Below are 24,723 nucleotides of genomic sequence, written 5' to 3' on the forward strand. Positions count from 1 at the left end.
GATTTAGTATAAAAAAATTCATTAGACAAAAAGATGCCTATCAAGTTAAATTAGTTTGTAAACTGAAACATTAACTTTAAGTGAGCTGGGGGAGTAAATTATTTAGCATCCAACCAGTTGAGTACATAACATCTAGATGTGGAACATTAAGGTATACCAAACTTTGGCAGATAAATTGATTTCAACTTGGACTCATCAAATGACGACCATTGTTTAACTTTTATCACATTTGGTGTAAATGGAGTTCTTTCTTTATTCCATTCATGAGCTCTACTTCTGTGATAATCAAGCAGTTAGTTTTGGTCTGGGAATTATAGAATTACATCTCTTAGAGTTGGAAGGGGCTAGAGGAGTAAAACAAACCATAAAAATAGAGATTATTAGTGTCAGTTCCCAAACTATGGATATGCGGCTAGATATAACAGGCTGGATTATACAGTTTTGAGAAGACAGCTGACCTTTGCCCTATCTGTGCACAGAAAATGAAGCCTTTATCTCTATAAATAAAGCCTTTATCTTAACAGCTGAAACTGTTATCTTCAAAGTCACCAATAATCTCTTTAATTACCAAATCCAAGTCTCCTCTCCACCTCCATACTCTTTAACCTTTCTGAAGCATGAGACTATTGAGTCTTGTTTTTTGTTTTATTGAGTCTTTCTTAATACTCTTTTCTTCCTTGGAATTCATGACACTGTGCCCTCCTAGGTCTCCTCCTTCCTCTGATTATTCCTTCTTGGTTTCCACTGTTTTCTTCTTGCCTATTATGTATAGGTATCCTTCAAAACTCTGTCCTCAGCCCTGTTATCTAAGTTTTCTCCAAAGGCAATCTCACCTATTCCTATGGCTTAAATTATGACCTTGAAGCAGATAACTCCTAAGTGTATATATTCAGTCTGCCCTCTACCTTGAGTTTAGGTCCTACGTCTCCAAAAGCTTTCTAGTAATCTCCATCTGGTTGTCCCAAAACCTGAAACTTAGCACTTCTAAAATGAAATTTTTTACGTGTTTTAGCTATATGTTAATATTCTCATGATTATTAGCAAAATTTTCAGTTCTATATAAATGTCAGCTAAGTGTTTTACAGACGTTATCACCTCCTTTGGGTCTCATAACAACCTTGAGTTAGGTATACTGTTATCATTCTCATTTTAGATACAACAAAAATCAGGATCAGAAAGATTAAGTGCCTTGCATATGGTTATTCAGCTAGTAAATGTCAGAGACAACCTCTCTGGCACTCCTTCCATTAAGCCACGCTGCCTATCCTAACATGTTTATTTTGATGGCTCCAAGAGCTCATTTGTGGATCTCAATAGATACAGATTACAAGCCTTCTTACCCTGTGCAATTCTTGTCTGTGTTCTCTCATAAGTCCTCCTTAAGAGATCTACCAAGTGCCAAGTCTTTTAATATTTCATAGACCCCAATACAATATTCAGACCATCCATCAGATGCCCTATGTTCTTTTTAGTCACACATATTCCTGTTGTCTTTGACTCTACTTCCTTGTAAGTCACCATTGGTAACAGGCCTCAAAGTATTGACACCAATCATATGGTTTTATGTTGTCTTTTAGGTGAAGTATAACTTTGATTATTTATGTTATGGTATTATTCCTTGATTTGTCATCACATATCATCACTAGGGTAATAATGCTTAAAACATGTGATTTAACAGCAGGGAGCAGTGTGCTCTGCAAATTGCATTGTACAATTTCCCAAATGGGATCTAGCGCTTCCTCATTTATTCGACATGAATTTATTAAGTGCCTACTACTTTTAAGGCACGGTGCTAGTTGGCAATGGGGATATAAATAAAATGTAAAACAGTCCCTGCCCTCAGCAGGCTTACATTCTACTTGCATTCTCCTATTCTAGGCCCAGTGCATTGTCCATCCAGCAGCACCTATTTAATGAAAAGAGTTGCTCATCTAACTCCATAAATCTGGGCAATACATGTTTTTCCTGTGTGGGAAGGAAAATTTCTTTAGGGTGACCCTGGATCCTATGGAGGAGGCCCTGTAGAATTCTGGGGTTCTGTGCTATTTGCACAATGTCATCTGTAAACAAGAACATATGGACCACCTCACTATCTATAGGGATTCCCTCTTCCATTTGGGCTTTGAACAGGACAGCTTTCCTGGCACTGGTGAACACCTTTGTGGAGAACAGGTCTATTTTGACAGTCACTTGATACTGACAGAGGATAACTGAATAAAAATTCTCTTGGTGGTTATAGCTATCAAGGAATCTTGAATGATCTTAACACGTGCATGGGACAACCTTGACAACCCTGTGGGAGAGTCTTTAAGGGTACATTTTTTCCTACTGAGTCAAATATTTTTTTGCAAACAAAAAAATATATATAAAGTGGGGTTTTGTATTCTCTATACCCAAATCATTTGTTATGACTGATGATGTGATCTATTAAGAAGAATCATCTGCTACACTATGCTTATTCCCTCCTTCTTCATATTTACCATCAAGGATAACCCTGATGCATAAAAAAAAAAGGGATTGTCTATGATCTTTTCCATTCTTTTGGAATTTTCTCCTTAGATATCATTAAGAAAAAATTCCTGAGTATCTTTAAAATTGCATTGCCTCCAGAAAGGATTTCTTCCATATGTTATTTGATCAGGCCCAGCCACAATTCCCAATTTTCTATAGTGTCATTTCTAATTCTTCATTTTCTTCAGTGGTATTTTTATTACCTCTACCACCTCAGTTCTTAAGAGGTACCAAGGTGGTGGCATCCAAATATTATGGTTGTACTCTCCCAGATTAAGAGAATAGATCACTATTGAAATTCTGGAAGATTGGCTATGTAGTCATAACTCATTTTTATCCTTTTTTCCATCAATGATCTGACTCCAGATTGATTCTGAAATGGCCTTCATAAAAGTCACTAGTCACTTCCTGTCTGTTAAGATGTCAATTTCAAGGTTTTGGATGAAGTGTGTGTGTGTTTACACTCTCCGGGTCTATAGTACCTTTCAACTTAAAAACATTTTGTTCCATCATCAGTTCTTTCTAGATATAACACACAAAATGAACTCTTTCAGGGAATAAAGAACAGTTAAGCAAAACTAACAGACACATGAATTATACCCACCAGTGTATTAAACAATGTGTACCTACTGTAGTCTTCCTCCTCCACTTCTCTACTAAAAGGAAGGAGGTACTTCTCTCATCTCCTTTCAGGAAGCCAAGATTTGTCATAATAATTACTCAGCATTGGCTTTGTTTTAGTGTTCTTTTCATTTACATTATTGTAGTCATCATATGGATTGTTCTTTTGTTTCTGCTAACTTCATTCTGTATTAGCTCACGAGTCCTACCTATGTTATTCTGAATTCCTCACATTCAGTTTTAAAACAAAATAACTTTTCATTGTATTTTAATATACTATGATTTGTTCAGTCACTTCCCAGTTGATGGGCACTCACCTTCCAGTTTTTTTCCTACAATAAAAGTCCTGTTCTGAACATTTTGGTATATATATGAGGCTACCTTTTCTGTCTTTTATCTCCTTGCTGGGTACAGGTCAAGTAGTATGAGCTGTGGGGTAGCTAAATGATAGAATGCCACACCTGGAGTCAGTAAGACCTGAGTTCAAATCCGTCCTCAGATACTTACTAGCTATGGGACCCTAGGCAAGCTTTTTGCCTCAGTTTCCTCTTCTGTAAAATGAGCTGGAGAAAGGAATGGCAAACTGCTCCAGTATCTTTGCCAAGAAAACCCCAAAAGGGGTCATTAAGAGTTGGCTATGACTGAAAATGACTGAACAACAAGGAGCTTTGGGACGAAGGGTATGACTAATTTAGTTATTTTTCTCACAAAATTCAAACTGTTTTCCAGAAGGGTTGGACTAATTCACAGCTCCAGTGTGCCTTTCTTCCCATGGCTCCTCCAATACTGACTACTTGTCTTTTGACATCTTTGCTAATTTGCTGGGTTTGAGATGAAACCTCAGAATCATTTAATTTGCATTTTCTCATTAGTGATTAAGAGCAACTTTCTACATGATTGTGGATAATTTGAAATTCTTTTGAAAACTGTAATGAGTTGGAAATGGCTCCAAGTCTCTTGTTAAAGAAAGCATCCAGTACAGGCAGATATGTGTATGGATTCCAATCTGCAGATGGAGATTTCCGAGTTATCTACAATCCCTTGGCCTCTTTCATTTCTTAATTTCAAACCAGATTTTCCAACATATTTTTGCTATTCTCCACCTTTGCCCTTCTTCGCACTAAAGTCACTAAATGTCAAGGTATATGTTGATTTGGTTTGGAGCCTCTCAGCAAGTTCTTAGCTGAATTTATCTATTACCCGATGCTCTGCAACAGATGTTGGTACCTAAGCCACAACCAACTTCATGAAGGTCATGAAATGACATTTCTTGTTCTCTGTGGGTGCAAGATGAAACCAACTTCACCAATTTCTTTATTCATTTTCTGAGGAGAAAATAGCTGTGAGACATTCTTTCATACAGCTGTAACTTCTTATCACTGTATTTAAGTTTATGGTGAGAATGTCAATGTAGATGTGGCTTAGTTGATTAACTTCTTAAAGAGGCCTATTCACTGAATAGGTGTTACCTCAGTGAAAGTGAAAACCTGAAAAGACCTTAGCCTGAAAGGGCCAGGGTCTCCAAATGCATCCTGGGCCATCTTCCATTGTCCTGGTGAATATCAGGCCACTGGATATAGATGGCTCTAGAGGAGAAAGTGAGGTCGGTGACCTTGAGCAGCCCTCCCTCACTCAAATCAAAGTCCACTGCAAGTCATGTCATCATTTCCCTGATGTAATGGTCCTCTTGGAGAACAAAGGACAAACACAACAACTCAACTGGTCATTGGATAAGAATTTTACATTTAAAGTTAATGCTTATGGATGGTTAAAAACTGATTCTTAGTATCTTGTGTTCCTGTCTTTCCCATTGTCACTGCAGGAAACTAAAGGGAGCTTCAGAAACCCAGGCACCAGTTTGTGGTTTTATCTGTGTCATATTTTGCCATCTCTGCAAATACCTTATTCTGTTGCTTTATCATGGCATGGAAATGACCTGAATTCTTTTTTTAAATTCAATTTTATTTTATTTCCAGTTACGAATTCTCTCCAATCCTCTTCCCTCTTCCACACCCATTGAGAAAGTAAGAAAAACAAAACCCATTACAAATATGTATAGTCATGCAAAACAAATTCCCATATTAGCCATGAATTATCTGAATTCCGGAAGGCTGGCTATTCCAAAAGAATGAAAGCCTCAGCTGGTCTACAAAACTGAAAAGGGTTTGGATATCATCTCTATCATCTCCATGTCAAATACCTAACTGAGCACCAGCCCAGCTAAGTATAGAGAGGTTCATTCAGAGGTTGGCCACCAAGTGATTAATTCTTTGGCATAAAATATTCTATATACATTCATGACTATGAAACAAAAGGGATCCATCAGACAGAATCCCTACAGTCCCTTCCAGCTCTAACATTTTACAAACCTATGAGACTGACCTTTTGAATTGGAGATTGTTAACTTGGTCCAATGGTATTATAAAATAGCGGCTTCAGTTAGCTTTGGTAAATAACCAGACCATTTCTCAGATTTCTGATGTATCTGGGAAATTCATCTGAAAAAATATAAAAGTCATTCACTGCTTTAATATGTTTGCCTTCTAAAAATGGAGCTAACATCTCTTCCCTTCCTCAGAACCTCCTTCTGATCTCAGAAGATGATGTATCATGGTTATATGAAATTCAAGAAAGTATTCTTTTTAAAAAAAATGTTTATTAAAATCGAGGCATGCTGACTAGTGATTGAATAAGTTTGATTTTAAATTCGTTTTTTTCAACTATTAAGTTTTAGTTTTCAACATTCGTTTCTATAAAATTTTGAGTTCTAAATACTTCCCCCTCCTTCCATTCCTCCCTCCCTGAGAAGTCATACAATCTGATATAGACTATACATGTATAATCATATTAAACATATTTCCACATTAGTCATGTTGTGAAAGAGGAATCCGAACAAAAGGGAAAAACCATGAGAAAGAAAAAACAAAAAACAAAAGAAAGAGAAAATTGTATGCTTCGATCTGCATTCAGACTCCATAGTTATTTCTCTGGATGTGGATAGCATTTTCTATCACGAAACTTTTGGAATTGTCTTAGATCATTGCATTGCTCAGAAGAGCTAAGTCTAATAAAGTTGGTCATTGCATAATGTTGCTGTTACTATGTACAGTATTCTCCTGGTTCTGCTCACTTCACTCAAATCTTTCCAAGTTTTTCTGAACTCTGCCTGCTCACCATTTCTTATGGAACAATAGCATTCTATTACATTCATGTACCACAACTTGTTCAGCCATTCACCAATTGATGGGCATCCCCTCAATTTCCAATTTTTGGCCACCACAAAAATTGCTGCTATACATATTTTGTACATATGGATCCTTTTCCTTTTTTTATGATCTCTTTGAGATACAGGCCTAGTAGTGGTTAAATCAATTTGTGTTAAAGTCCTTCTGAAAGAAGTCCAGCAAATTTACCTAGGCTTGATGCTAAAACAAGAACTATCTGGCTCACAGAGAAAGAGCCATGAAAATGGTCAGTATACATTTCTTTTATGTATCTGTATTTGGGATAAAATCAGGCTGACATTTTCTTCCTCCCAGCTCTTTGTTAAATGTAGGAGTAATCTGGTTGCTCAGCCTAGTTGTCATCTAGTCTGACAGTCAAGGTACTGTAGGTGAGTTAACAGTAACAATTTGGAACCTTACCTCAAGTCCTAAACTTTAATGTGGGGTACTGGTGGCTATGGTAGTGGTCTCCAAAGTGGGGACCATAGCATGATATAGTGAGAGTGTGAGAAAATGATCATATCCCACCATGGGGCTTGTCTCCAACATAAGAACTCCCTACTTTGCCCCACCTCAATACTTCCCAGCTCTAGCTCCTTCAACTTCTGGCCCTACTCATCTACTTCAGCTGCCTTGCTGCAGGCAAAATATCCCATTCTGTATCCAGTATTTCCATATCCTGGCCCTCAGTTCAAATGACTGGTTCAGTGAGTGAGAAGCCCTCCTCCCCACCCCCCATCTCACTCTCTCCACTCCCCTAACTTTTGTTTCGGGTGGAACCAAGTGAGTCACTCAGTATTAGCAGGCATGGATGGGCTGTGATCATCATTACAGATCTCATATTGTTTGCTCCCCTCCTCTCATCCGACCCACTTCCCTCTTCCAAATTTTCCTCCTTTTTCTGTCAGGATACCACCAGCATCCTTCCAGTCACCCAGGTTTTGAAACTTTGTATTGTTCTTAACTCGTCATTCTCCTTCACCCCACATACCAAATCCACCACCAAAATGTGTCATTTCTACCTCCACATTTCTCATAGCCATCTCCACTCACACAGCCACCACCTTCATTTGGGCCCTCATCACCTTTGCCAGGGCTCTTGCCAACTGCTTCCTAATTGGTTCCCTTGCTAAAGTTTCTCCCTGCTGCAATCCATCCTCTACATAGCTGCCAAATTGCTATTCTTAAAGTAGAAATCTGACCATATTTCCAGTGGCTCCCTATTTGCTCCAGTATCAAATATCATTTTGTCTTTATACTGCCATAGGGAACTTCCTGACAAGCAAACTCTTCTACCAGTAAAGGTTGGCATCTTCTCTGCACCTACTAGCATTAAGGAGCTACCTAGAGAACACAGAAGTTAAGTGATTTGCCCAAGGTCCCATGTATGTGCTAGGACTTCCTGGCTCTGAGGCCAGATCTATATCCACCAGGCCAGTGGTTCTAATATTTTTTTTTGACTCATTGAAAACCCCTCAAATAGCTTTTGTTTATGTTGGTCATATCTACAGATATTTACTATATTAGAAATTAAAGTATCCTAGTATTACAAAATTTTTTAACTTCAGGGACCCTCAGGGGTCCCTCAACCACATTTTGAGAACCGCTGCACTAGACCATGTTGCTTTTCATAAGTTTTATGATGTATACAATTAGTATAATAGTGAATTATATAATTTGTAAGTAAATAAATATATACATATTGGAAGATACATGTTAAAAATTTGTTACTAATGGGGGGGCATGATCATAAAAGGTTGGAGACTCTTGGGCTATAGGTTGGAACCACTCAGGGTAGAATTGACTATTCTCTATAAGTCCAGGCCTACCTTTTTTTGCTATTTGTAAGTCTCAGTTCAGCTTAACAGTCTTATTTTAACATTATTGCTTCCATTCTCTTCCCACCCCCACCCCACCAATTATTCTTCATAATGGCAAACATGTTTATAAACAAGACAGGCACTAGCCAGAGGAGTACTAACCTTCACCCAGCTCTCCCCAGATTCAGGTTGAATATTAAACTAGAAACTCCAAAGCCACTTATCATCCCTTAGAAGTCTCCTTTAAAAAGGACTGACTGGAAGAAGCAGACCTGGAGCTGTGCTTGCCAAAGTATATAGGCAGGTCAGGTAACCTGTTAGCAAGGTGAAGACTTGCAAAGAGCATGGAGCAGTTATCCAAAGGCTTCTTGCTATCCTGGACTTTGCCCTGCTATCCAACGTATTTTCTTTAGGCAGGCAGGGGTATCAGATTTTAGATTTATTGTGGTTTTTATGAAGGGGAAAAAAGGAGGCAGGAAAACTTGAGGTCACAGAGAAATGCTGGTCAGCCCCACCCTGACCCCTCCTTAGCCATACTAACCTCATTTCTGCCACAGACTAAGCATTACTTAAAAGAAAACAAAAAAGGGAGGAAAAAAAAGCACGTTTTTAGTTACTGTTTTGTCAAACAAAGCAAATTCTCTTCTCTTCCCTCTCCTAGCTTTTTATGGTGGCTAAGAACAGGAAACTAAGGGGTTGCCTGTCATTTGGAGAATGGCTGAACAAATTATGGTTTATCAATGTGATTGAACACTATTGTAGGAATGAGGAATGAGATGGCTTCAGAGCAACCTGGGAAAAACTTGTATGAATTGATGCAGAATGAAATGAGCAGAACCAAGAGAACAAGTAATACAAACAACAACACTATAAAGACAAATAACTTTGAAAAATTCAAGAATACTGATTCATGCAATGACTAGCCAGATTCCAGAAGACTCTGGAATTTCATGATGAAACATGGTACTCACCTCCTGACCCAGAGGTAACAGATTCAGGGTAAAGATCAAGACAAATATTTTTTTGGAAATGGCCAATACAGGAGTTTGTTTTGCTTGAACATAAATATTTCTCTCCCTCTCCCTCCCCCCCCCCTTCTCTCTCTCTCTCTCTCTCTCTCTCTCTCTCTCTCTCTCTCACACACACACACACACACACACACACACAGTGGTGCTCACAACTTAATATAAACATCTAGAGATGGCTGAAAAAAAAATCCTAGCTCTTGTTTATTTTCCACATTATTCTTCCTACAGAAGACAATACAGGTCTAACAAACCTCAAACAAGCCTAAGTCTACTTTCAACACTCAGGCTGATAATGTTCCCCCATTCTGAAGGAAGTAGAATTTCACATACTATTTTAATGTAAGCACACAGACTGGTAAAGTAGCCCAAACCTGGCACAAAAGACAAGGGAGGTGTTGAATGGAAAAAGCATTAGATAGGTGGCACGGTAAGTAGAGCACTGGCCCTGGAGTCAGGATGACCTGAGTTCAAATCCGGCCTCAGACAATTGACACTTACTAGTTGTGTGACCTTGGGCAAGTCACTTAACCCCAACTGCCTTGCCTTCCCCCTTCCAAAAAGAAAAAAAAAATTACAGAGTCACAAAGTCTAGGTTCAAATTCTATTCCTACTGCTTACTGCCTTTGTGACCCTGGGCAAAACATTTGATCTCCCTGGTCCTGAGTTTTCTCAACTGTAAAATGAGCTGGTGGCACAGCAGATAGAGGGCAGTCATGAAAACTTATCTACCTGGGTTCAAATACAGCCTTGGAGACTTACTAGCTGTAAGACCCTGGATAAGTCACTTAACCTTGTCTGCCTCAATTTCCTCTTCTGAAAAATGCGCTGGAGAAGGAAATGGCAAAACATTGTAGCTTAATCAAGAAAACCCCAAATGGGGTCACAAAGAGTCAGACACAAACAGAAATGACAGAACAACAAATGAGATTGGATTAGATTGTCTAAAGTCTTTTCCAATCCTAAATCTATGACCCTAGGCTCATATTTATTTCCCAGACAGAACCTTCAACTGGCTGGTCAGCCCCACCGTGACCCCTCCGTCTTTTCCAATCCTAAATCTATGACCCTAGGCTCATATTTATTTCCCAGATAGAACCTTCAACTGGCTGGTCAGCCCCACCCTGACCCCACTTTAGCCATACTAACCCCATTTCTGCCACAGACTAAGCATTATTTAAAAGAAAACAAAAAAGGGAGAAAAAAGCGCACATTTTTAGTTACTGTTTTGCCAAACAAAGCAAATTCTCTTCCCTTCCCTCTCCCAGAACGCCCTTGTGTTCAAGAACTGAATACCCCCAACAAACTGATTACTTATGTTGCAGGGACAACTTAGGGACCCTAGACTGTACAGAGCTGCTTGTCAGCCTCCAGATCTATCAGGTTCATAGCTAAAGATAAAAAAATATAAAGATTAGTGAAATAGTAAAATTAACGTATCTCTCTAATAAGGATGAAATGTACTTTTCTTTGATTAGCTTACAGCCATTAATGCTTAAATTTCTCCACTCGAAGTTAGGGGATTACCTATTTAATGTCTATGAGAACATTCTTTATAAGCTTCTCTCTCCTATGAGACAGTTCTTCGTTGACAAGAATTTGGACCAGAGTTTAAGAACCTAGCAACTTTTCTACATGTCACCCCAATTAGAGCTCAAGATAATGCTGCAACATGAAAGAGCCCGTTCAGTCCCTGCAGCCAACAAGATTCTAAAGACCAAAGGTCAGTGTGACACCTCAGCAGCATACAACACGGACAGGTAAAAGGAACTTCCCTATATTTTTGTCCCTTAGGCAAACAGAGTCTAGGACAACAATGAGTAAATTTCTCATCAGATGCTGTGAGGGTTAAGTGTCATAAGCAAATCTTCTCCAGGTTTCTCTATCAGCCTTTCCTTTCACACTACTAGTATTTTCATAGTTCAGCCCCAGCTGCTGAAACTGTCAACTCATACCCACACCCTCTATGTAGATACTCCTCCTAACTGCCCTAATAGTGATAAAGTTCTTCAGAGTTACAAGTATCATCTTCCTGTGTAAGGATGTAAACAGTTTAACCATACTGAATCCTGTTTACCTTTTTATGCTTCTCCTGAGTGTTGTAAAAGCCCTCTATTTCATTAAATCCACTTTCTCCCTTGAAATTTTGTGGGGTAGGTGATTCTTGGTTGTAATCCAAGCTCCTCTGCATTCCAGAATATGATATTGCAAACCTTCCAATCCTTTAATGTAGAAGCTGCTAAATCCTGTGTAGTTCTGACTGTGGAATTGTTTCTTTCTGGCTACTTGCAGTATTTTCTCCTTGACCTGGGAGTTCTGGAATGTAGTTATAAAATTTCTGGGAGTTTTTATTTTGGGATCTCTTTCAGGAGATGACAGTAGAGTCTTTCAATTTCTATTTTATCCTCTGGTTCTAGGATATCAGGGCAACTTTCCTTGATACTTTCTAGAAATATGACATCCAGGCTCTTCATGGGTTTCAGGTAGTCCAAAAATTATTAAATTATCTCTCCTGGATCAATTTTCAGGTCAGTTGTTTTTCCAATAAGATAGTTCACATCTTCTTCTATTTTTTCAATGTTCTGATTTTGTTTCATGGACTCAAAGTTTCATGGAGTCATTAGCTCCCACTTGCCCAGTTCTAACTTTGTCTTCATTTAGCTTCTGTACCTCTTTTTCTATTTAGCCAATTTTACTAACTAAGGAGTTGTTTTCTTCAGTGCATCTTTGTACATCTTTTCCCATTTTTTGTGCTTCCTTTACCAAGCTATTGACTCTTTTTTCATTATTCTCTTACATAATCCTCATTTCTTTTCCCAATTTTTCTTCTACCTTTCATTTGAATTTTACAATCCTCTTTAAGCTCTTCCAGGGGTTCTTTTTGGGCTTGAGACCAATTCACATTTTTCTTTGAGGCTTCATATGTAGGTGTTTGATATTGTTGTCCCCTTCTGAGTTTGTGTTTTGATCTTTCCTATCACCATAGTAACTTTTTATAATCAGGTGTTCTGGAAGTGTTGATTTTTGTCATTTTTCCACCCTATTTTGTGACTTTTAAAGTTGAGCTCTGCTCCTGAGGTACAGTGGGGCACTGTCCCAAGCTTATTGCACCAAGGGTCTGGCACTCAGGTCTAGAGGTCTCACAGTTGGCTGCTCTGCCACTGGCCTGCTGCACTGGGGCTGCAGGGCCTCAGTTGCTGACCTGCGCTGGGGCTAGAGACCTCCTGCTGGCTTGCCTGGATACCACCTGTACTGGGCTGCTTTCCCTTTTACCCAAGTGAGGTAGGCCTTTCCTGCTGACCTTCTAAGTTGTCTTGGCCTGGAAACTGTTTCACCTCATTTTTTCATTCTACCATTCCATAATTCATTTTAAGGCATTATTTTATAGTTATTTGGAGGTTAATTTGGGAGAGTTCCTGCCTTATTCCACCATCTTGGCTCTGCCATGCCCTACCCCCACCCTCAGCTGCAGAAACTGAAAACACAAAAAGGCTCTACAAGTTGTGGGAGCCAGGTACCATCTTACCCAAAACTTCATTCTTTCTAAACAAATGAATTCGAATTTTATCAACATAGTAACTAGAAAGGAAAACTCTGAAGAACCTGATAGCTCTACTCTAAGGACCTGAGAGACCCCTTGGGCTACTACCATGCCTGCTCTATCTACGTTCAGCTCTTTCCCCACTTAACACCAGGGTTTCCAGTAGCCCCACATAGCCCCCAGGAACCTGGATTTCATTCCAAATTTCCAGTAGAGACCTGTGTCATATAACATCATGCTGTCTTTACTGGCCCATACCTGGAGTGCCTTCCCTCCTCATCTCCATCTCCTAGTTTCCCTGACTTCTTTCAAGTCTTAGCTAAAGTCCTACTTTCTGCAAGAAGCCCTTCCCAGTCCTTAGTAATTTTAGTCCCTTACCTCTGAGACTACTTCCAATTTATCTTGTATATATGGTTGTACATAGTTATTTGCATATTGTCTCCCAGCTTAAGACTGTAGGTGCCTTGAGAGCAGGGAGGCTGTTTTTTGCCTTCTTTCTATAATGCTTAGTACAGTGCTTTGCTAGCTAAGTGAGTTGTAGATTGCCCCGCCTTGGAATTCTTCAAGCAGAATCTGGGCAATTGCTGGTCAGGCATGTCACAGTGGGGACTTGTTTTGCATATGAGTTGGACAAGATGGCTGCTGAGTTCCCTTTCTACTCTCAAAATCTCAGACTATCCTTCTCTGGATTCTCTTCAGGTTATCAATATCCTTCATAAAATATGGGACCAAGGATAAATGGAGGACAAGGCATCTGAGCTAGGCAGCACGATGGATAGAGTGCTGGAACTAGCATCAGGAAGACATGAATTCAAATCCTACTTCCAACACTTACCTTCCAGGTTTTTTGTGAGGACACAATGAGGTATCAGTAGAGTACATTGTAGACCATAAAAGTGCTATATAAATACTAGTTATTATTATGGTAGGATTCTGAAAGTCAGAGATGAAGGGCATTCTAGGTATTGAGAGGCACCGAGGAAGAAAGAGCAGAAACTGACTTAATTGTGAGGCAGCAAACTCTCCAACATTTAAAGTAGGTAGAGGCTAGATGAACTCTGTGATAGAGATGCTATACTGATGACCCTTAAGTCCCCTGCCAACTCTAAGATTTGGTAACTATGAAACTGAGACTGGAATGAGTTAATTAATAAGAGAACAACAGGGAGGACATAGGAGGAGAATTAATCCTGGTCCTTCATCTCTCATAGGATCAATCAATCAGTAAATAATTATTAAGCACCTATTATGTGCTAGGCACTGGGAATAGAAAAAAAGATAGCTCCTCAAGAAACCACAATCTAATGGGAAAGACAACAAACAAATACATACATACATACACATACACACACACACAAAACAAGTTATATATAGGATAAATAGAAAATAATTAATAGAAGGGAGTCATGTCCCATCCAGCTGTACTCTTTGGGACTTCTCCATCATGCCCCTAGAAATCCTATCATTGGGAAATTTCATTATCCTACAAGGTCAAAACAGCCTTGGTACTCAGACCTCATCTCTTTTCCACTACTGTACTCTTTTAGCCTCTTCATTATGGTTCTTCCTCCTTCCCTTTTTCAAACTCCCTCTCCCTCACCTACTTTTCAGTTTCCTTTTGTGTGCTGTTGTCCATTTTGTTGTCTTTTTTTGTTTTTTTGTATTTGCATCTGAAGCACTCTGCATAGATAAGTGCCTTGCACATAGTAAGCGCTTAATAAATGTTTGTTGACTGAGTGATTGTTGGATGGTATTCTGGGAAGCAAATACAACTTACTCCCACAAATATGCTCTAATCATTCAAAGTGCCCATTAAGACACAGAATGTAGCAGATGCTACGAGGTATGAAAGAAATAAAAAACACGGTCTCTTCACTGACTTGCTGGGGAAAAAAGCATACCAAAACAAGCAAAACAAAAGAATAACTACAAATCCCTGTGGTCACAAATGTATGATAACTCATTGATGTCTGCATATCTTCTTGAGGAAGCCCTCAAATTTCATACCCAATTAGCTACAAGGTACTTTTGAGTCACAAAACTTCCAAATGAGAAGGGACCTCAGTGGCCATCTAGTCCAATCTAAATCTGAATAAGAATCTCCTCTATAACATACATGACAGGTGCTCATTTCGCCTTTGACTGAAGGTCTCCAACGAGGGGTAACTTATTATCTCCTGAGGCAATCCATTTTACTTTTAGCTAGCTCTGTCACAAAATTTTTAAGCCTAAATTTGCCTCTCTGCAATGTCTACCCAGTGCACCAATTTCTGGTCTCTGGGGCTAAGCTCAACAAGTCTAATCTCTCTCCCATATGACAGCCCTTCAGATACTTGAAAGATATCACACATCCCTGCTAAGACTTCTCTTCTCTAGGAAAAACATCCCCAATTTCTTCAACCAGTCTTCATATAGCATGAACAACTCTGGGCCTTTCAGTTGCTCTCCCTCAACTTGTCTGTCTGGTGCCCAGAACTGAACATTAATATTCCAAATACCATCTGACCAAAGAAGAATATGTTGGAATTAAACTAACATCTCCTTTTTTCTTAGAAACTAGGTCTCTTAATGATGTTCAAGATCACATGAGCATTTGTGGCTGCCACATCACACCACTGACTCATAACAAGTTTGCAGTCCACTAAGCCAAGAGCTTTTCAGATGAATTTCTGTTTAGCCATGCCTCCCCCGTTTTATACTCCTAAATTCTTTGAACCAGAGTATAAATTTTGTCTTAACAGATTTGGCCAGTGTCCTTTCCTACTAAAGTGCTTCACTGTGATAGCTTTGTGTCACCTGCAAATTTGTTGCATTCCATCTATTCCGTTACTCAAGTCACTGATAAAAATGTTAAACAACATAGATCCCTAGGGAATTCTACTGGACACCTCCTTAAAGCTGACACTGAACCATTAATGCCCCTTGGGGTTCAGCCATTCGGTAAGTTTTGAATTCCTCTACTCTCCTACTGTATAGCCTAAATCTCTCCATCTATCCAGAAGAGCAGGTAAATTATATCTACATTTTCCTAATCTACAAGTCTGGGAAGGGAGGGTAGAGTGGCATAACCTATTTTACTTTTTCCAATGGTTTTTGCTCAGTACTGACATTGCTGACTACCCTCTCTTTCTGGATACTCTCTTTCCTGGGTTTTCATGACACTGCTCTCACTTGGTTCTCCTTCTATCTGTCTGGCCACTCCTCAATCTCCTTTACTATATAATCATTCATCAGCCATCCCTAAGTGTGGGGTGAATACTAGGAGAATGTCTTGAGTCCTCTTACCTTCACACTCTCCATTTTATCTCAGTGATCTCATCAGCTCCCATGGGTTCAGCCTCCTTGTATATGACCCCAAATTTACATATCCAACCCTCATTTCTTTCCTGAGCACCATTCTCCCTTTATCAACTTGCCTGTTTGACATTTCAGTTTAGATGTCACACAGACATCCCAGACATGTTCAAAACTGAACTCATCTTTTTTTTTTTCTTAAGCTCACTCATTCTCCTAACTTTTCTGCTGTCAAGGACATCACCATTCTCCCAGTCATCCAGGTTTGCAAGCTAAGAGTCACCCTAGATTCTTTACTCTCATGCTGTACATCCAATCACTTGGCCAAGTTTTGTCAGTTCTACTTCCATTACTTTCCATTCATACAACAACCACCCTAATTTAGACCTTTACCACTTCTCACCCAGACCACTGCAAAAGTATCCCAATTGTTCTTCCTGATTTATATCTCTTCCCTCTCCAAACGGTCTTTCACATAGCTCCAGATTGATATTCCTAAAACACAAATCTGATTATGTCATTCCTTTGCACAAAGAGCTCTATGGCTCTCTTTTGCCTCTAGTATAAAATACAACCTCCTCCATCAGGCATTTAAAGCCCCTCATAATATTGCCTTCAGCCTGTATTTCCTGGTTGATTTCACATTATTCCCCTCTCATCTACTGTACATTCCAAACAAACTGGCCTACTTAACTCTTCTATTACACAGCATTCCATATCCCACCTCCATGCCTGTAATGATCTCCCTCATTTCCACCCAATGATTCCTTCAAGTTTCAGTGCAAGTTCTGCCCTCTCCCTCAATCAAAGAAGAGGACTTCTTTGATTCCCTCAATTCCCCTTCTTCAAATTACTTTGCATACATTTTGTTTCTATTTGTCTGTGTATATATTGATTATCTTCAGTAGGATATAAACTCCTTGATGGCAGGGACTATTTTTTCTCTTTGCATCCCTGACATCTATCAGGTGCTTAATAAATGTGAAATTGAACTGAATTTCAGCAAAATTTTCTTCAGCAATGGGAAAATTTTTTTCCCATTTCTGGTTCTTAGATTTCTTCACATGAGAACATACACTGTGCATACAATGCTATTCCTCGTTTTTTACTTATCTTGGTTATTTTTAAAAAGGTACACCCTTAGAGCTACGTTCTAGTCATGGGTATATCCCACCAAGGCTTAGTGATCTCTGTGAGGCCAAATGTGCCTTCTGTATTAGAACCTTCTTTCTTGTTAGTCACACTTTGTCAAACAAATAACCATCTTATCCACCTCTACCACTTGCATTTATTCCTTCTCTATTCCCACTGCTACTACTCTAGTACAGTCCCTTATTACCACCCAACTGAATAAGAGCCATTACTTCCTACTAGGTCTTCTGGACACCACTAAAAATCAGTAGCTCTCTACTGCCTCACTAAAGCCCAGTCTTCTTTGACTGCCATCCAAGGCACTCTACAATCTGGTCCCCTTTCTAACCTCACATTACCTACCTTCCACGAGCAATATGCTTTATTTACATTTTCTGTTCTAGGAAAATGACATGTACCTTCATACCTAGATGCCATTGTTCAGACTGTTCCCTATGCCTGGAATTCCCTTGCTCTCCTTTGCTGGCCAAATTCCTGACCATCCTTTAAAGCCTAACTCAAATCTTATTTCTTCCAATTGCCCAGATCACACCACGCCCTGGTTGATAATGACCTTCCCCCCAAGCTCTCACATGACACTTTGTTTTGTAATTATCTAGTGTACTCACTAACATAACATTATGAGATAATATTTGCGAAGCACTTGGCACAGTGCCTAGCACACAGTAGGTGCTTAATACTTGTTCCCTTTCCTTCCCCCATTATAATTATCTGTGCTGGTAATGTATCCCAAAATCACCAAATTTGAGAATTGGAAGAGATTTCAGCCAGTTCAACCTCTACATGAAAGAATCTCTGCTATAACATACTTGATAAATGGTTATACAGCTTCTGTTTGAAGATTTCCAAGAAGGGGAAATCCACCACCTCTCAATGCAGTTGCATTCCATTTCTGGGCAACTTTAATGATCAGGAAGTTTTTTTCTGACATCACATCTAAATTGATTTCTTGACAACTTCCACCCACTTCCTCTGCTTGTGGTTCTGCCCTCTGGAGTAAACTGACAAATATAACCTTTTATCCACATTTTAGCTGGGACTTGAAGGAAGCCAGAGAAGTCAGAGGGTAGAAAAGAAGCTAGCATTCTAGGTATGGGGGACAGCTAGAGAAAATACCCAGATCCAAAGTAAAGGTCATATCACTTCTGTGATCCTCCCTTTTTCCCCAATATCACTTTAAAATCCCCCTTTGTTGTCATTAGTCTTCCTCGCCAGTTTAAGGTCATTCTGAGGTTTAATAATCCTGATACTTTTTACAGGACCATGCTACTCTTTTACTCTGTTACCTGGTCTTCCATCTTCTGTTCCCTTGCTTCCATCTTCTGTACATTTCTTTTTTAAAAGTAATTATATTTTAAAAATGAACAAAGTTATTTTTCTCTCCTTTTTTATCTTCACCCCATTAAAAAAAGAAAGAAGAACAAAATCCTTGTAACATATATTCATAGGCAAGCAAACAAATTCCCACATTGGCCATGTCCAGAAAATATACTTCTCATTCTGCACCCCAAGCCTATCACCTCTGTCAAGAGGTGGATAGCATGCTTCATTATTGATCCATTGGAATCATGGTTGGTCTTTGTTCTTAAATCTTTCAAAGTTCTTTTTCTTCATAATGTACGTTTCTGTTTTAAAATTTAAATTAGTTAGTGAATTCACTATGTAACCATACATCATCAGTCTCTCCAACTCCATGAAACCAGGTGAAAATTGGGAAAATCAAATTGATTCTATTTTGTTTTTGATTCCATTCTGTATCACCACTGACATTTCTGTAACAGCTTAAATCATGTTTCATTTGTCTTGGATATAAGTTTGGAAATTCATCTTTCCTGTAAATCACTCACTGTCTCTGAGTCAAGTTTAGAAGTTCAGTTCTCCTGCTAATCATTGTTCTATTCTTACCTTAAGGAAATCTGTTTTCCTTGAAAGATGCAAGTGGATGCCAAGGAGTTTGGTCTGTTATCCAAGGTAGCGTAGTCTACTGTGGCTAAACTGCCCTTGCTGGGGGATTCAAACAATGAACATTTCTTAATGACAGGGTGGAAGGAGGGGTTGTTGCTAGCCCCTCATTCCTAATTTCCAGCCAATCATATTGTTTCTAATGCCTGTGATGTTTCAGATTGTGTAACCAATCATATTGTTTTCCCTATCTATGATGGTACAAGCTTTGTAGCCAATCGTATTGTTTTCCTTTCTATGACGCTGCTTGCCAGCTTTTGGATGCTTCTCCTTTTGTGTACAAAAATGATCTTTCTGCCCTCGTTCAAGGTCTTTTTGCTTGCTAAGGACCTCAAGACTCCTTTTATTGGTAAGTGCTAGCCTTACTAATGAATTGAACATGTGTGGAACTTTGTGCCTCAGTTTACCTTAATTTTAATCATGGTTTATCTAAATCTTACATATCCCTTAATATCTAGCATAATATTTATACACAGTAGGTACTTAATGAATGAAGCAGAGATGGTAATCAAAATGAATAAGATTAGTATGAGAAGGTATCTGAGACTATCCAGTTAAATTTTAATGTAGTGGATGTTGAATGAGAAGAGATGGGTTGAGGATCAGTGAGGGGTGGGGGTTGGAGAAGAGGGGAAGAGGACAGAGTAGAAAATAAAAGGATTATTGATTTAGAATTCAAAGAAACCTTAAATGTCAACAAGTCCAACCCCCTCATTTTACAGATGAGGAAATTAATGCCCCACAAGCAGTTCACTATGCCTTGGCAAAGGTCACACTGGCAGTAAGTAGCAGAGTTGGGATCTGAACCCAGATCTTCTGACTGGAAATCCAATGTTCTTTCCATTGTACCATACTACCACACAATACCAGGTGTGTGATAGTAATATAGTAGCAAGATAGGTAAGAATCTTAAACACCAGGCAAGGAAGTCTGGAAAGCATTCTCTGGGCAAAGTTCAGGATGGATTCTGAGTCAGGGGAGTAACAGGATAGAAAGCAGTATGTTAATGAGATTACTTTCATAGCAATATGTAGGATGATATGGAAGGGAAGAGACTGGCTACAAGGGAAGAAATCAGCTAGGAAGATGCTCAGGTGTAAGAGGAGAACTTAAGAATCACGTAGATACAGTAAGAGTGAATAAGTGCTGCTGAAGGAGGTACAGAAAGGATAGCTGGAGAGAGGAGAAATCTTGAAAAGTATAATGATGATGATAATGATGGCTAACATTTATATAGTGCTTATTATGTGCCAGGTACGACTGTGCTGAGCATTTAACAATCATTATTTCATTTGATCCTCACAACAACTCTGAGAAGTAGATGTTATTACTATCCCCATTTTACAGATGAGGAAACTGAGTTAAACAGAGGGGAAATGACTTGCCCAGGGTCACCCAGCTAGTACATAGCTGATACTGAATTTGAACTCAGGTCTTCCTGACTCCAGGTCCAATATCCTATCTACTTCATCACCTACTTGCCCAGTATAAAGTCAAAGAAGTCAAGGAAGAACAGTTATAAGGAGATTAAGGAACCAATAAGCATTCATTATGTATCTATTAAGACTCAGGCACTAGGCTAAGGGTCAAATGCCAGAAAGAGGACAAGGAGACTGATAATCAAGGAAAGATCAATAGATGCCGAGGAGGAGGTCACTGGTAACCTTAGAGATTTAGTAGACTGATGGGAAAAGAGGCCAAGTGAGGTTGAGAGGGGAGGGAATTATACTCAATTTTGAATTAATTTTGTGTAAGAAAGGAAGAAATGTGAAGAAAAAAATAAAGGGCATAAGGCAAGGAATTTCAGGGCATAAGGCAAGGAATCAGTAGGCACTAAAGAGGAAGAAGACTGGAGAAGTCGTTCAGGCAGTTTTCAAAGAAAGAAATCCTATCAATAAGAATATAAAAAAATACTCCACATCACTAAAAATTAGAAACTGTACATTAATTTTTAAAAGACTAAGAAAAAGGAAAGTGGCAACTGTTAAGGGAATTCAGGAAAACAGGAACCCTAATGCACTGCTGATGAAGCTGTGAATTAGTCCAGATATTCTGGAAAGCAATTTGTAACTGTGTCCAAAAAGTCACAAAACGGTACATGTCCTTGACCCAGTGATGCCACTAATAGGGGTCTATACCCTAAAGAGAGCACAGAAAGAAGAAAAGGACTCTTTTCTATAAAAATATTTGTAGTAGTTCTCTTTTTATAGCAAAGAACTAGAAGCTAAGGTAGGGGGGAGGGGAAGGGTACCCACCAACTGAGGAATTGCTGAACAAATAAATTATGGTATAAAAATGTAAAGGAATTCTATTGTGTCATATGAAAGGACAAAAGGAGTGGCTTCCAAGAAACCTGGGAAGAATCAATAAAGAGTGAAATGAACAAAACTAAGACAACAATTTAAATAACAATATATTATAAAGGCAAATAACTTTGAAAGACTTAAGAACTCTGATCACTGTAATGGCAAAACACAATTTGAAGGGACCAGTGACGAGGCATGCTATCCACTGCCTGGCAGGGAGGTGATGGGCTCCAGTGCAAAATGAAACATACATTTTTGCACCTAGCTAATGTGGAAATTTGTTTTGCTTGTCTAGATTTATTTGTTACAAAGATTTTATTTTTCATTTTCCTCAGTTTGGGAGGGGGTGGTGGTGAGGAGATAAAGAGGAGCTAGGGATAAGATTGCCCAAAAAAAGGAAATAAAGAGAAAGAAGCATCATTGAAACATACTTTTGAAATTCATGGAAGAAAAAAGAAAGAATGTCAGAAGGAAATGGGCAAATAAAGACAGCTTTAAAAGATACATGTTCAATTTATTATATAACTGAAAAAGAAAAGCTACACACAGAGATATGCAGTTTCACATGCAACCCTCTCTGTTCTACTATGTATATGAAGTTCTCATTTTAGTTGGTACTTGTTAAGTTCAGAATCTAAAAGGGGGGAAATTAAATTATATGACTACAGAAAATCCATTTTAGGATTAAATTGTGAGACATTTATAAGAAATAAATGCAGATTGTTAATATGAACACAATAAAGAGGTTCTATCAATAAAGAATCTTTCAGGTAAGAAAAGATGAGAGCAAGGAAAGAAACAGGAAAGTTGCTTCATGACTGATTCATCTTAAAGAACAAAAAAGCTTCCAGTGAAAGAGGTTGTGGGTAGTTAGGGATCTTCAGAGATAAAAGATTCAGAATGGTCAAGTATAGAGCAAACCAAGCAGGGCTTAGATACCTCACAAAAGACTATGTATGACCTGGTGAACTACTTTAGTATAGGAGGAAAACTTCCTTCTCTAGGGTATTTCTTATGGCAGATACCAAAGCAAAGAATATTGCTCTCAAAAGGAAACAACAGCCAGGTCACTAAAAGGTATCTAAGTTCTATCAGTGAAGAGAAGCCTGCTATTCACATGTATGAAGATTAATACATGCTGTCTCAATGCTGCAGCATGAGCTATAGAAATTTTTCAAATATTAATAATGATTAGAATTCCACAGTAACTACCAAGTAGCTAATTACCACAGAACTCAATTCCTAGCCCTTTGCTGGTAGCAGACAATGAGGGCCACGTGCCAGGTACAACATAGATGTAACCACTAATGAGGTGTTAGTCACAGAAAATGCAGGTCTGCCACAGGTAGGAAGTTCATACCAAGGTAGGGAGATGCTAACAGCCAAACCTGTAGGGTGGTCCACAGGATCCAAGACTGGAAATAGTGGCTGAGCCCCAAGCCCATGGTGTTTAAAGCAAGAAAAGTCTTCTGGGTCCTCTGGAGATCCTATAGACAAGTAACAAGGAACAGGGCACATAGTAGGCACTCAACAAATACTCACTCGTTTCTATGCAAGGGTACAGAATGCTAGCAATAAATAATCCTATGATTTTAGAATTATCAAAGTTCCTTAGCTTTCATATCACATCCACCTCTGGGCTCCTAGCCATCTTGCTTCATATTCCTTCTTTCCCCATACATTTCTTAAAAATCAAAGACAATGAAATCCATTTGAGAACCTCTTCTTAAAAACTGGCCTTGGCCTTTAGAATTTAATTTATTAAAAGACAGAATTTTTCTTTCAAGTCTAAATATAGTTAAATCATAACTTCTGGAGGAAGGAGACTATGATATATTCCAAAGTGTGACAGTATTCTTCCTGTTCACTGGAAGTCATTTGCTGAAAGAAGCAACACCATCAGCTATCACCTTTTCAATCTAGGATGGCAATGTGGGGATACAGGTTGTAAGCTCTGAAGCAATATAAACCTGTGGGGGGAAAAACAGGCTTCTGGTCTTTTCTCCCACCTGTAAGACATCTGATTCACAGGCTCAAGCACCGTGGTCAGTTTAGTTGATCCTTAGCCCACAAGTTAGCGTCTCTTAACCACTGCCTGGCATGGCCTCATCTGTGAGACACCAGGCACAGCTGGGTTCCCTTGACTAATCAGATAAATCAGTTCAGCCAGGCTCTTAGCAAGAGCTCCCTAGACGGAGAAGGATGATTTTGTGTATCCTATCCTCAGGCTTTATTACGTAACTTATTCTGTAACTTATTCTGATAGAGAACTAATCCACTCTCTGTACAGATAGCTCTGCTTCTACAAGACAAAGGAGAACAAAAGCCAACTGATACTAAAATTCCACTCAACATTTTTACTTTCTCCCTTCTACCAGTCTTCCAAAGGAAGCAGTGATGGTTTAACATTGATGGGGTCTAGCAAATGGAACCACAACTGGCCAGTACTATAGCGTGATCAAGAGGCCTACAGCAGGAAAACTGAGGGACTGGGGAACACTGTAGACAAAGCTGGGATATAGAAGATCTCAGAAGAGCTGGCCTAGCATCATGGTAGAGGAAATTCCCACTAACCAAGATAAAGCAGGCTCTTAGAAAAAACGTATACTTTCTTTGGGAATGAAGTATCAGGGTATCTTTTAAAATCTTGAACATGGAAGAAAAACAATACAGGGAAATGAGACATGAAAGATTCCCCCAAGATTGATTTAAGTACAAGCTTCTACAAAACTGAGAGTTTGCTGCCATGGTGGTAGATGCCTATAATCACTACTGGATCTTTGAGTTCGAGGGTTCTAAGTTGCAGTTGGCTAAAGCATATCAGGTATCCTCACTCATTATATATAATATAGTGGGCCTCAGGAGCAGGAAGTCTCCAAGCTGCTTAAAGAGAGAAGTCAGAAACACAGAGTCAAAATTTCCATAATGATCAGTAGTAGGATTGGGCCCATGAGTAGCTGCTACACTTCAAGTGTGGGCAAGATAGGAATACCCAGGTGAGAGAAGAGAGAGGGACACAGAGAGAGAGAGACAGGGAGAGAGGGAGAGAGAGACAGGGAGAGAGGGAGAGAGAGAGAGAGAGAGAGACAGAAAGAGAGAGAGAGAGAGGGAGAGAGAGAAAGAGAGAGAGAGAGAGAGAGAGAGAGAGAGAGAGAGAGAGAGAGAGAGCGCGAGAGTGCTTTGGGCTAAAGTTAAGATGATTTCCACCTTGGACAGAGGATTAAAATATCCAGTGGTGTTATACAGAATCTCTGATGAGTGGATTAA

The 24,723-nt window shown here is 39.1% G+C and overlaps 1 protein-coding gene across 9 annotated transcripts in view; it reads right to left on the reverse strand.

Annotated features, from left to right (window-relative positions):
• The window catches only part of TBC1D24 (TBC1 domain family member 24), a 39,067-nt gene that overhangs the window by 10,139 nt on the left and 4,205 nt on the right, over nt 1-24,723 (reverse strand). For 2 of the 9 annotated variants that reach the window (XM_036739282.1, XM_036739278.1), the window contains exons 2-4: nt 22,845-22,943; nt 19,094-19,192; nt 5,515-5,630 (exon numbers count right to left, since the gene is read on the reverse strand). The exons of 2 other annotated variants lie outside the window; for them this stretch is intronic. The gene's annotated coding sequence lies outside the window, so the exon portion shown is untranslated. Of the gene's footprint in view, nt 1-5,514; nt 5,631-19,093; nt 19,193-22,816; nt 22,944-24,723 lie in introns of all 9 variants that reach the window. 5 more of the 9 variants (XM_036739283.1, XM_036739276.1, XM_036739284.1 and 2 more) reach the window with 3 other exon arrangements.

Source organism: Trichosurus vulpecula, chromosome 9 (assembly GCF_011100635.1).
Source record: "Trichosurus vulpecula isolate mTriVul1 chromosome 9, mTriVul1.pri, whole genome shotgun sequence".
NCBI classification, from domain to species: Eukaryota; Metazoa; Chordata; class Mammalia; order Diprotodontia; family Phalangeridae; genus Trichosurus; species Trichosurus vulpecula.